Consider the following 12,867-nt stretch of genomic DNA (forward strand, 5'->3'; position numbering starts at 1 on the left):
CACACAGGGGGGGAATCCCAAACTTCTCAATAAGGCTTAATTCCATTCGTTCATCATCTGGGGAACTTTAATGAGTCGGTGTGACTGACAGCGCAGCTTTTCAGACACGTTTTAAAGACAGTGACATTCACCATGACTTTTTATGAAGTGCACAGATGTGGTTGAGCGTTTAAACCTGTCATTGAATTGGGCTTATTTATAATGCTGTTTGTTCCACCAGTCTGCCCTTTTAAGCTATGTGTTGTCTGTTTAACTTGGCTATAAACAGACTGTTGCTGACTGTTTGAACTCCTCCTCGTACATTCACATGAGCAAAGGGCGTGTTTGTTTGTTTTACTGTTATTGTAAAATGTGGCATGTGTACATGACTTCGCGACATGAGGCCGTGCATTATGAGGATCCCAGAGTGTATTCACTTAAGATTGATAAAAAACTCAATAAAATCAAATGCCCACCGGGGAGGCAGCTTTCTCGCTGTAGCAGACATCTGGCATGATTATTTTCAGCTCTTCAGCTAATCCGCTCTAAATGTAAACTGAAGAAAATATGTGCCAAATGGCTTTAGAGCAAGACTGAATTTTGGACTTGTGGAAGATTTAAATGAGTTTTATAGAAATGTTAGAGGCATTATTGGAAAACACAGTGAGACAATTGTAATTACTTTTCAGCCTGTCACATTTATAATCATTATCCCACTTTTTAGACATGCCAATTTTTGACTCCTGTTAACCATTGCAGCTATGGAGAAGCCACATAACATACAGCAGTTTTTTGTGTGTTTTTTTTCATGTTTGGATGTGCTTTCATCTGTGTTGCTGGGCGTTAGATGTTTGATATGTCGCGTTGTGACTGGAATCGCTTGAGTCGTGTGCATGCCATTCAGAGGTGGCCCACTAAGAGCTAATCTACTTGTCAGGGTAGACTGCCAAGCATATCAGCCCACACACTTCACAATATGACTTTATTCATACTGTAGATCTGGGACATTAACTGTCTCTGCCCACCAGAACACAACACTTACGCCCACCGCTCCCAATGTAAGAAACCTACATTATAAATCTGTGCAAGTGATAAAAAAAAAAAACAGATCCACATCCTTTACACCTCACATCTACAACCCCCGTTACCTTAAGACTATAACCTGAACCCCGTTGAGGCACATGGCTCAAACATTCGCTTTAACGGCTTAGCTTTTTTTTTTTTGTGGGAAGAATCAACAACATTTCCTTCCATGTTGATGCTCCTATTCAATGGATTTCAGGAAAACTGCCAGCAGGATGTTTGGACAACGCTCTACTTTACAATGACTCAGTTCTTATGCTGCAGCATTTGAAATAAAAAGGCTTAAGGGGCTGTGGTGTTTACAGCAGCTGTATCATTAGGGTCTTGTCAGATGGATACCAGCAGTCAGTACACAAGATTCAGACACATAAATGCTTTGTGACTAAATAAAAAATAAAATAAAAACAAGAAAGGATTCCATGACGACTCTGCTGGGACGGCCATAGCTTCCCATCAGATGACCTGAATCATCCTAAATAGAAAAAAGAACTGCATATCTTTTCGGACTTGGAACCACGAGATGCATTTGATCAGGCTTATGGATCATTGTGCCGTAAGAAAAGTGGTTGGCATGATTTATTGAGAGTGAATAATGGTGCCTCATGGGCATTTCATAAATCTCTAATAGGGCGGTGACCTCAGACGCCAACACTTCATAAATCTATATCAACAAAATTGAACTTCAAAACACACATAGAGCAAATACGTTGAATATGTTTGCTTCAATTAAAGAAATTGAGTGCAGGTCAAATGGACAGGGTTCACATATACATTAAGAGTAAGAGCAATTATTTAGAAAGTAATAACTTGGTGATGAAGAAGAAAGGACACACAGACATCTGCAGCTGATTAAAGACTCACAAATTTACAACGAGGCGGAAGAAGGACGTCGAGTGTTCACACTAATTTAATACGGGGTCTTCTCGACCCCGGCTATTATGAGAAGGAACCCTCTGCCTAAGATATTGTAATGATCATTTAAACTCTAGCGCTAAAAAGCTGTCACAGAAAGGGGCCGCTGCCAGAGGGAAGACGTATCACTCTGGACTGCATTACAGACAGACAAAATGAAAATAACAACGTATCCAAAGTTCACAATAGCAAAGCCATTCAAACAAACCCTAAATAAATGAGAGTACAAATGTGTAAGCCTCGGGGCAAAGAGAGCGTCTAGCTGCCAAGTCACAATCTCCATCTGAGTGTGCACTGCACCACATGGGGCAGTGTGCGGCGCATGGCAAGCGAGGGCTGCAGTGCTGCTACACATTTGATTCACTGCAGGGGAGGAGGCCTCACACGAGTCAGTCCAGGTTATCAAGTGTTTATGGCTGCACTGTTCCATATCTACACGTGCTGTAATAGGATACTGGAACAAGGGAAACACATGACAACGCTCAAGCAGAAATGTGCGCGTACCATTTAGCTGATGAAATACGTCTGATCCCGCGTGTGATGCGTTCATGTGGACTCGTAGTTCCCTGTGTTAAAGCAGCCACGGCTATGGCTGTTGGTTGCCAGCCCCGCACTGTTAATATCTTGTTCTTTGAGAAATAAACTGCACTTCTGTTAATCAGAAACCTAAACAATGGTCCATTAATTCCAAAATGGCAAACTATTAATTTTCAATATGCCCATTAAAATGGGTTAAGAGGAATGCTGAATATTTTATATGACCAATTAATAGCTTCATAGTGGACGGATTGTATTTGAATTAACAGGCCGTCTTGCTCTCCTTTTTAATTTCCCATATTAGATTGTTTCAAAGGAAAATAAAGAAGTTTTGTGGGTACAGTGGCAACGGCATTGTGTGTGTGGGATGGAAGTGTATGCTTGGGTGTGTGCCGGTGTGTGTGTGTGTGTGTGTTTGTGTGTATTTTAAAACATATGGTTTGCATTTCATATTTTAAAAACAAAAATGCTTTTAATATTGATTAAAAAAAATAATACATGTTGATACAGGTACAGTATTCGTACAGGACTAGTATTACTATTACTATATTTTAAGAAAATGTGGTACGGAATTAAAAAAAACATTTTAATTAAGTATTTTTGTAGAAAGAAAAAAACACCTTTTCTTTCCGTATGATTATTGCAATTATATCATGAAGATCACATTATCATTTTATTGTGATGATTTGATTCTGAAGGTAAAATATAGTTTTCAAAAACGGTGGTGTTGGCAGTGTTATAAATTAAGTTTTTTGTTCACCCGACACTCAATATTGTATCTTTTTGTTTTTCCCCGGCTGGTGAGTGAAGCAAATCCAGCAGACAAGCATTGCTGCTCTCCAACCCTGGTAGGAGGGTCAGTTTTTCCATCTGAAACAAGCTGCTGCTGACCCACTGAGGGGCCTCCGGTTGAGGAGAGGACGAGGTAGAAGCTCAGAGCTGTGAGGTGGGAACTTGAGAACACTACCTGAATCACTTTCAATCTATGTACTAAATTGATGGCGATGAAAATAAGACTCAGAGGCACAAAAAAACACTTGTTTGCAGATTAATGTCTTGAATGGAGGATTGTGAGGCTGCTCTTTGTCGCGGGCCTCGCATTGTGCCGCGGCCCTCACCTGAGACTAATGCTCAAAAGACCCTAAAGGCACACCGGGCTGAGTGTGGGACAAATAAGACAACACGACCAGTTTACTTCACGGGGAATGTTCTCATATAATATATATAGTAATAAACAAGTGAGCCAACTCATTGGAGGAGGAGATGAGAGGAAAGGGGGGGGTGCACAGTTTGTGTTTTCCACAATGTCACATTTAGGCTCTAATATTCTCCGGGAGAATGAATATATTTGTTGACTAACAGCATGGATAAAACTCTTAAATATTCAGAATTTTTAATCTGGTTTAACATTTCCACCCGTTTTATGCAAATTGAAGTCTATTAGCATAATCTCATTTGAGAATACATCCTTTTAAAGTAAAAGATTATAACCTATTTTTTTAAACACATATAAATCAAATGTTATATTGAAATGGTAATGTTTTAAAGTCTGTGTGCTCTGCAGAAAAATAAGTGCATTTACATATCTACTTTTTTTTTTTTTTTGCATTAGTGGCTCAACACGACATGAAAAGATACAAAACGGAGCTAAAACCTCCGTGAGGGAAAACATCCAACAGCTTAAATGTCTTGGCAAACATGAAACATCAATTTAAAGAGCTACAATAAACAACTGCAAATATTCCCTTTGTGTTATTGTACGATACATGTACATATATCATTTCTGCAATGTTTCTCATACTTTTCTGAGACCAATACTGCTGTTGACAAGATTAAATCAGTATTCTTGGAGAGGAGAGGAAAAGGTAGGACATTACCTCCAGGCATTTAGGTGGAAACAGGGTCTGTGAAAGCTTCACCGAGATATCAGGATGGATAAAGATGTAAGAAAGAGCCATTATGTTGCTGTGGTGGGTGAGGGGGGGACTCTATCTCTCTTCGTCCCCTCCGCCTCCCCTCTTTACGTCTACCTTGAACTTGTAAGGAGTTCAGCAGGTCTGAGCCTACAGTCCAGACAGGCCTCAGGAATGCGAGTGCGGCCACTCAAGCCCGTCTGACCTGCCACCATACCAGCTCCATTTCACTGGGCTGCCTTACCTATTCATTTACAATGGGACTTCAACTTTATCTTCCCTTGTAACACAACATTAACTGCCAAAGAGCTGGAAATGCATTATCAGCCCGCCCCAAAGCTTGGATTGCTTCCCTCATAAATAAGATCATTATACGAGTGGTAATCCCATTAAATAGATCATTTTACAAATATCTAAATCCAATTAATAAAGTGTTTTCAGAGGGGGTGTAGCAAACACTGCCTTTTAGAGGGCTGACATGCTGTGACTCCAGTTCTTTGTTCCTCACTCCCTTGGTAGCAAGGGTGATATTAATAAATACAACCCCGAGCCCGATTCACTCAAACTGGGAATCAGGACTTGCTTGTTCTGGAGGAATAAAATGGAAGTGAAAAGTCTATGTTTATCAAATTAAAGGATTTAATTACTCAGAGTTGGGTTTACTATGAGTTTGGGGAACCTTCCTCTATTGCATGTATTGCAATTGCTTGCATAATGTGCTTATAGGATATCCTTATGCTGTAATCCTATAAAGATCCAGAGCTGGACTTGGCCACATGAGCTAAAAGCCGTTAAATGATTGCCAGATGGTTTAACAAATTAACCATTTATGGAATGAATCCAAAGGAGTTTCCTAAATCATTACCATAACTCATAAACGCAAGTGCCCAACAAGTGCCCTTTAACTTTTGGAAGTGTGCTCCTGCTTTGACCACGTCACTTTCTCTGGACCATTAGCCAGAATATTAGCGAGACAGAAAATGGTTTCACTAATTAATTGCCCTTGCATAAACCAACCATCTGTGAGCAAAATAGGCATTATAATCCAAAAGTAGATGCCCCTCAAGTGCTTGTGTTTGTTCCACTGAACTAATAAAGTGCATAATCCGATAAAAGACGATATCCTAAGCTTTGATTGCGCCTGAAGTGGTTGTTTTACCTTTGTGGAAAGTGCGTCTGGCATGGTAAGAATGTTTTCGTATCTTTTCATGGTTTTTAATTGCCAGCTGAAGCTGTTAGGAAAACACTGCTGTGGTTAAATGAATTAGAAAACAGTGCCCCTGGGTGATGTTAACACGTTGCACTCTCTCATCCGAAGCGTATGTATGGCAGCTGCCAGTGAATGATCTATGTGTCATTTATATGGTTGTTTATGGTACAGAGTGAAGGAGACCACAGCTCTAATTATGGTTTTGAATGCGCCCTTTCACTATGTGGATAATTCCTTTGTCTTGGGGGATCGTTTTAATAACTCCGAGATGATTTAAGACACACTGGCAGCAGTTTCTGCTGCACTTCAACCTGTCAAAGAAATCGCAAAGCCAAACATATGTCTGTATCTGTACATGTGATACCATTAGAGAGAACAGCCTTTTCTAAATTCCTGGAGGCTCCGTGTTTTGGGAGCTGGGAGGCAGCAGCTTTTAGCACTGCAGCAGACCACAACCCAGCATCCTAATGACAGCATCATTAGAAGTATCATAGCAGTAATTATTCTCTACATGTGAGGGCCGGCCTACAAAGAGGGGCTGGTGGAAAAAGAAACGAAGGCTGAGGTTGAGACCAGTCTCCCCCTCTTCCACTCTTGCTTTCCCCCTGTCTAATCTGTCTTCTTCTAATGAAGAGAAGGAAAGCGAGAACAGTGGAAAGAAAGAGATGTCAAGATTGAGGTCGGCTGCCCCCCCCCCCCTTCCCTCTCCCCTCTCTTCTCGCGGGGTCAAACTCAAGGGGTTAATACCTGGTGTCCGACACTGCACATAAACTCCGCTGAGCTCATCACACTAATTAAACAGACACACATCCTCTCGGAGCTCCGATGGCCAATCGCTGCCAGCTAAAAAAGCAGTCCATTCATGGAGGTTGGCAGGGTGTGCATGTGGGGTGGGCTAGGGAAATGCTACCTGCCCTTCCTCGGTTTGATTAATGTGAAGAACAATGGCGCTCTTGTGGCCCGCGAGCCTCACTCCACTTGGTTCTGGTTCACCGCGCGAGGAGAGGGGACTGCATGTTCCAAACTCGTACCCCCAGACGAAGCAGCACCCAGCCTAACAACTTCTCGACGACTGCTGTCTCCTCAACACCCAGCTCCTCTTCCTCCGGCTAGTCGCGTCCCAACAAAAGCAGAATGTGTGTCGCCAAAACAATGCAAGCAAATATACATCTTCAAGGCCCTCGGACTTGTTCTTGAGGCACTTTGTGAGATCATTCAATTCAGCTGCTACTTACTTTTTTAAAAGGTCTGATTCGTATTGTCGCAGATGCGCAATTGTGTTTAAGTCATTTTCACTAGATCTGTATGAATATGTCTCATTTGTTTGCCTTTCCACATACTTACCAACACTTTGAGAGCAGTGGACCCTTTAGTATGAATGTTTCCATGATATCTTAAACTAATGTTTTGAGGATGAAGTGTATCTGATCATCTTTCTTTCTCACAGTCCTGCATGGAGAGGAACAGACAGGGCGGCTATTACATCCAGGGGATAAAGACGTCAACGTCATGTCTCTGAGGGAGTGACAGCATAATGTTTCGTGTGTCAAAACTTGGCCGATATAATTAATTGCAGCACTCCCTGAACTCACAAAGACTTGTGGAGCTTTACCAATACTTTGCCAATACTCGCTGCTTCAGCTTTATCAAAACAGGGAAACAAATTGAGCCACCTGCACGACTCCAACGCTTGACAACTCATCTCACTTGCAAATTGCGAGCGTTTTTACCCCCTCCTCCCACAAAGACGTCCGTAGAGGCTTGATAGGTCTTCAAGTGGGCTGTGTGACACTTTGAAAACAGCGGAGACATTCCATAATACTGGAGGCCGGGGAAAAAAGCGTGCAAAGTCCTAATGGTGATAGTCCATGTGGCCAAGAGCACAGCGTTGGTCACACACTCTGAGATGTTTGGAGAAGCGCTTTGCAGTTTTTTGACAAACAAACCCTGACTAGTGAGTTTCGGCATGTTAGTTTTCTGCAACACATGGTTTGTATAAATTAGATTTCTATTTTTTAAGTGAAACCGTAAATTATACAATATGAAGAATTTATTCACCAGTTGCATTGAAAAGTATTTTTGGCATAAAGATTTAAGGTTATAAGATAACTGAGACATCTTGAAACATTGACCTTATATTTTGGTATTATCTCTTCAGTAAATCAACTAATATGTGAATAGTTGAGAGAATGAATGTTAATGAAAGTGAGATTACTGAATGTCTGGTACGGTCACATGGCTCAATGACTCACGAGGAATAGTGCTTATGGGACTTAAATGAAGATGATTTACTGTGCTTAACTAAAAAAAAGAGATAGACAGAGGGGGAATGAGGCAAGAGAAAGAGATTAACATTATTTTCATAAAAAACTTATTACTTTGTATTTGATGGTATTGTAATCCTCTCTATGAGCAATTTTGTAATAGCATAAATCATTATTTATCTCAGATTAATTAGATTAAAGACCTTTTAAATCTCGTCTGGTACCGAACGCCCATGGAGCTTCTCTTTTCACGGCGAAGAAAAACCAATAGATCTTTGCTGCCGATCACTTTATGTAGATTAGAGGATTGTTATTAATTGGTCAATTGGCTAATTGTTCTCTTTCATAATTAGTCACCGCAGAGGAATAAGGGGCTTTGTTCAGTGACCCTCATTTACAGTAATGTGCTTGTCACATTAGTGAGGAAGCAAGCCAAAATGTAAATTACTGGCCAGAAAAATAGCATTGTGTATTTGGAGAATCCAGAAGTAAATGATACAAATCATGGATCGTGCCATTGATACATAGCACAAATCGTACCATGGATTGGCTTTTGCAAAAATGAGTAACTAGCACAATCTAGACAGTATATGGACCTGAGGCACACGGATTTTAAACAAGAGCGTAATTATAGTCTCCCAGTCAAGGTTTAGTTACAGCCCTGGACTAAAACCAGATGGTAAGCAATTGATTGGCATTGAGTACTAATTGAATATTCAATTTAAAATGTTAAATTAGGTGAGCATACTGGGCAATAGAGATGCTCTCTGTAAATACGTAACATCAAGTATTCAGCCAAGCCGTACCCTGATTATTAATTTGCAACTTAAAATGTTTAAAAGGAAAATAGCATCTACTCTGTTAAAAAATTCTGGAGGACGAGCTCACATTTCCGATGCTTAATACAACCCTGAAAGTGGTAACGTGTAAAATAATGGGAAGAAACTAGAGAGGCAGAGTGTTGCTGAAGGGACTTGAGTGACACTGTTTTGTTAACACAGAACTAGAAATGCTAAATTTAGCTGCATACAGCATATCTGTAATAAACAACACTCATACAAAGGGATGGAAATGATAACCTCTGTGCTGTAAGCAGTCGACAGAACCATATATTTTGTTTCTCCCAACACAGTAGAAATACTCAAAATGAAGGATCCCGATCAGGTTGGTTGAGTCTTAGTGGTTCCTGGCATGATTTACCCCCAGTGTCCCTTCAGAAACTGGAATATTCCTATCACGGTGTGGGAGGATTCCCGAGTGGTACCTCTCCCCTTGGCGCAGTCCTTCATGGCGGTGCACCAAGACCAGCTCGAGGTCAGCTTTGAAAGACATGATATGAAGCCGGCTCGGCAATCCACCCAGCCCATCTCATTTTACATGGATTTAACTTGTTTTATCATCCCCATTCAATCAATGGGCTAATGATTCAATTTGTTGAAGCTACCAGAGCAAAATAGTTTACAAGAGCAGAAACATATTTATAGATGTAGCCTTTCGCTGTCAATGTGCACAAAATTGATGTATTTAAGCACTTTATGCTCCTTAAACAGAAAGGAGCGTCCTTAACTGGGGTGCTGATGGTGGGCTTTGAACTCAGTATTAGACAATCACTATGGACATTTAAATCAAAAAGAAAATCTAATAAAAACACATCAAAACCAAAGTGAAAGGTTTCCCCTCCAGTCAAGTTGTCCTATCTTGCCTTTCATAGATCTGTCAGGATGGCCTTCAGCTACCTCAAAGTACAATTTGGTCGCACCAATATACAAAGGAGCTTAAGAACAAGCAAACAAGGCCTATTTTATATGCCCATTTTGGTTTTCCATTTACCCATTTCTTGAATAAAGAAATATTGAGATGGCATGTAACCAACGGCATCCAACTAAACGGAAGGTGTTGATGAGCAAAACGGATGTTAATTCTGGGAAATGTCTCACTGAGCCCTAAAAACAACAAACGGACTGAATCTGCAGTCGCTTCCGTAACAAGTTAATAATTTTCGATGAAGACAGCGTGCTGTGATGTCACATCCTCCTGTCTGTAAACTGCCCACTACCATCATGTGTAAGATGACCAGAGAGTGCAGCAGCTCAACAAGGAGCTCTGTATGAGAGACCATGAAGCCAGACACTCAAAGACATTGGCAGACTTTGCTGCGCTCAGCCCAAATGTACAACACGCTCCCCTCAAACGTGGGCTTGTTTAGCTGCTGGCACCTGAAGGCATCAGTCAGATGTATGCCAGCTGAGCTGAAATGTGCCCACAGAGTACACACTGCAGCATCACTACCAGCACCCGTGCCCTCACCTTGTCTACCTTGGCACTTTTTGAGTTTGATGGAAAAAAAAATGTCCCATTGCAAACGACAAGTCAAGTGCCAGACAGCATATTTATACATCTTAATTAGCAATAATGAAGCCCAGTACCTGCCAGCGATCTGATGCCAGTGGTTACTGTGTTGACTTGGGTGTGTGTCGGTTGTTTGCCTTCCACTTACATGAGAATTGCAGATAAAATAGGTGAAAGGATTCTGTGTTTTGCTCAACGCCATTGGATCTGATAGCAAATATGTAATGAAGATGAATCTTTAAATCCTGATAATGCAGGTAACACTTGAAGATGAGAATGTTTAGTCTGAATGAGTCACATAGCTTAATGATAACTAAGCTTCTAAAGAAACGCAAAACGTGCAGGCTGCAGCATGCCTCAGATTTACAGAAGTTTATGAATGAGCAGGAGATGATTATTAGTTGCTTCGCTCTCACAGTTTGTCATTAATTTTAAAGGATCTGCCAGGACATGGAGAAGGACTGCAGCAGATTCTCATGATCTTTTGTTTCATGTGTCCATGATTTGAGGCCATGTTTGGATGCAAACGTGTTTAGATCTGTCCACTGTGATAGGTTTGAGCCCCGCATAGCGAGACATTCTTTATGGAGGTAATGGAAACAAGTTGCATGGATCTTTTACCGTGAAATAGGCTACAGCCATCCTCCTGACGTCTGGATTTATGGCCTGGTAATTCCCCTCTGGAGTAATTTGGCTGGTACATCTGCAGCTTAGCAGCATTCCAGCAGAGCTCTCCTGTGCTGTGAAGTCAGGAGATGACTGATTGATTGATTGTATTACTCTAGTTTTAACATGGCTTTGCTGAGCTATTGCAGTGAAGTTCTAATGTGATCTATCCACTGCAAAACTACAACTACGCTTGACGCAAGCAGTGAGCGGCCTGCCTGCTGCTGGGTTATCCTGGTGTGCTGATCACAAACCATTTTTAAAATATGCACATAAAGAACTTTCTTAATCACAAAAAAATAAAAAAGTAGGATACATATTTAAAAACCATTGTCATTGTGTTATTCTTAATATAGCATAATGCAGACTTCTGCTTGATGATTAGATGTATTTATTCGCTGTTGAGATCATCAATTAAAATGTCTCACTGCTTCCAACACCAGTGATCCCTCTACAAGCACATTGTGGTGCCAACAACAGGCTAAAAAGTACTAAATGCAAACCTATGGCTCGTGTTTCCCAGCGTTGAGGTGATAAGTTCCAGGAACGTGCTGCTCAGACAGTGATAATAAAATCAGTCGCTCACCAGCTTGCTGAGGAAACACCCTGGTCCTATTAGGTACGTGTTCCTCAATACAGCTAGACCTGTAAAGAGCACAAAACATCCAAAACTCAAAGGAGGGTCTAATGCACACAAGGGAAAAAAAGTATAAGTAATATTATTGGATGGAATTTTTACTATTCGTTATTATTACTCTTGTTATTAATACATTACTAAACTAAAAGTAATGAGTTAAGTTACCTTTTAATCATCTTATATTGCCATTCTGCTCATTGTTGGTTTTCCCTTTTTTTTAACAGTTTTAACTCTGACATTAATTCAATAAAAAGGAGACAACATGGACAATTCATATTTCACTAATGTTTTGTCAGCTTAAATTCTGTATTGACACGTAACTTAAACAATGAAAAAATGTTCAACGTTACAGGACATTACCACTATTTAATGCCATTTCAAACTCAGCTAACGTAACTGCCCTTAATTACAGAATTAGCTAATTAATGGCGAGCTAGCGAACCAGTAACATCCAAGCACAAACCACATAGCTGCCTAAGCTAGCTTGTTAGCAACATTACAGTAAAAAAAATACTGTGCAAAAGTTAATTTTGCATCTGTCGTTTTGCAATATCAACAGTATTTAGTTACTTTTGTGTGTGTGTGTGTGTGTGTGTGTGCGTGTGTGTGTGTGTGTGTGTGTGAGAGAGAGAGATCTGTTTTTTCTGTGTACAATAAGTTAAGTAAGAAGAATAAAATAACGTTTCCGACACCATTTAAAACGCAAAGAAATACTCACTGATATATGTGAAGGAGAAGTGACAGCAAATTGAACATATTCATGACCACAAATTAAGTTTGCAGGTTTGTCACAACATTACAACGTTATCCGAGTCCTGTGGTCACTTCCTACTTTTAAAAAAAAATTTCTTTAGCACAAGGAATACTGCGACGGAAGTATGTTATGCTGTTTAATATACGATAAATCTAATTCTTATTCAAATATGGGAAAAAAACATTTGCAATGACTGTAAGCAAAACGTTTTCCACAACATGTTTGAGAAAACAGTATTGTTCTGGATTATACACTATACTTAAAGTTTTATAAATATAAAGAAATACTTTTTTTTTAAGACCATCGGCTCACGATTGACTGTTAACAATGATTCACTGTCTTGTCAACTGACTTTGTAATATCTGAGCTTTACATAAAAGCTCTTACAATGGTTGAAAGAAAAATAAAAAGGTATTTCCAATGTTAGTGACAGGATTTGATACACTTATACTTGGCTCGAGTAAGAATCATAGAAAATTATGTGATTTTTAATGTACAGGATAAGGGTTTATTGATTTTCCTTTTGCAGCCACCTGAGTCTGTATCCATCAGCCTTGTTAGCT

The 12,867-nt window shown here is 40.2% G+C and overlaps 1 protein-coding gene across 7 annotated transcripts in view; it reads right to left on the bottom strand.

Moving 5' to 3' along the window:
- LOC137780012 (rab11 family-interacting protein 2) overlaps positions 1–12,867 on the bottom strand; it is a 94,339-nt gene that overhangs the window by 64,894 nt on the left and 16,578 nt on the right. For 5 of the 7 annotated variants that reach the window (XR_011077099.1, XR_011077095.1, XR_011077097.1 and 2 more), the window contains exons 7-8: positions 11,417–11,558; positions 10,869–10,987 (exon numbers count right to left, since the gene is read on the bottom strand). The gene's annotated coding sequence lies outside the window, so the exon portion shown is untranslated. The remainder of the gene's footprint in view (positions 1–10,868; positions 10,988–11,416; positions 11,559–12,867) is intronic. The other 2 variants (XR_011077096.1, XR_011077100.1) reach the window with 2 other exon arrangements.

This window comes from Clinocottus analis, unplaced genomic scaffold, assembly GCF_023055335.1.
Source record: "Clinocottus analis isolate CAN_PGR_092001 unplaced genomic scaffold, fCliAna1.0.p SCAF_8, whole genome shotgun sequence".
Lineage (NCBI taxonomy): Eukaryota > Metazoa > Chordata > Actinopteri > Perciformes > Cottidae > Clinocottus > Clinocottus analis.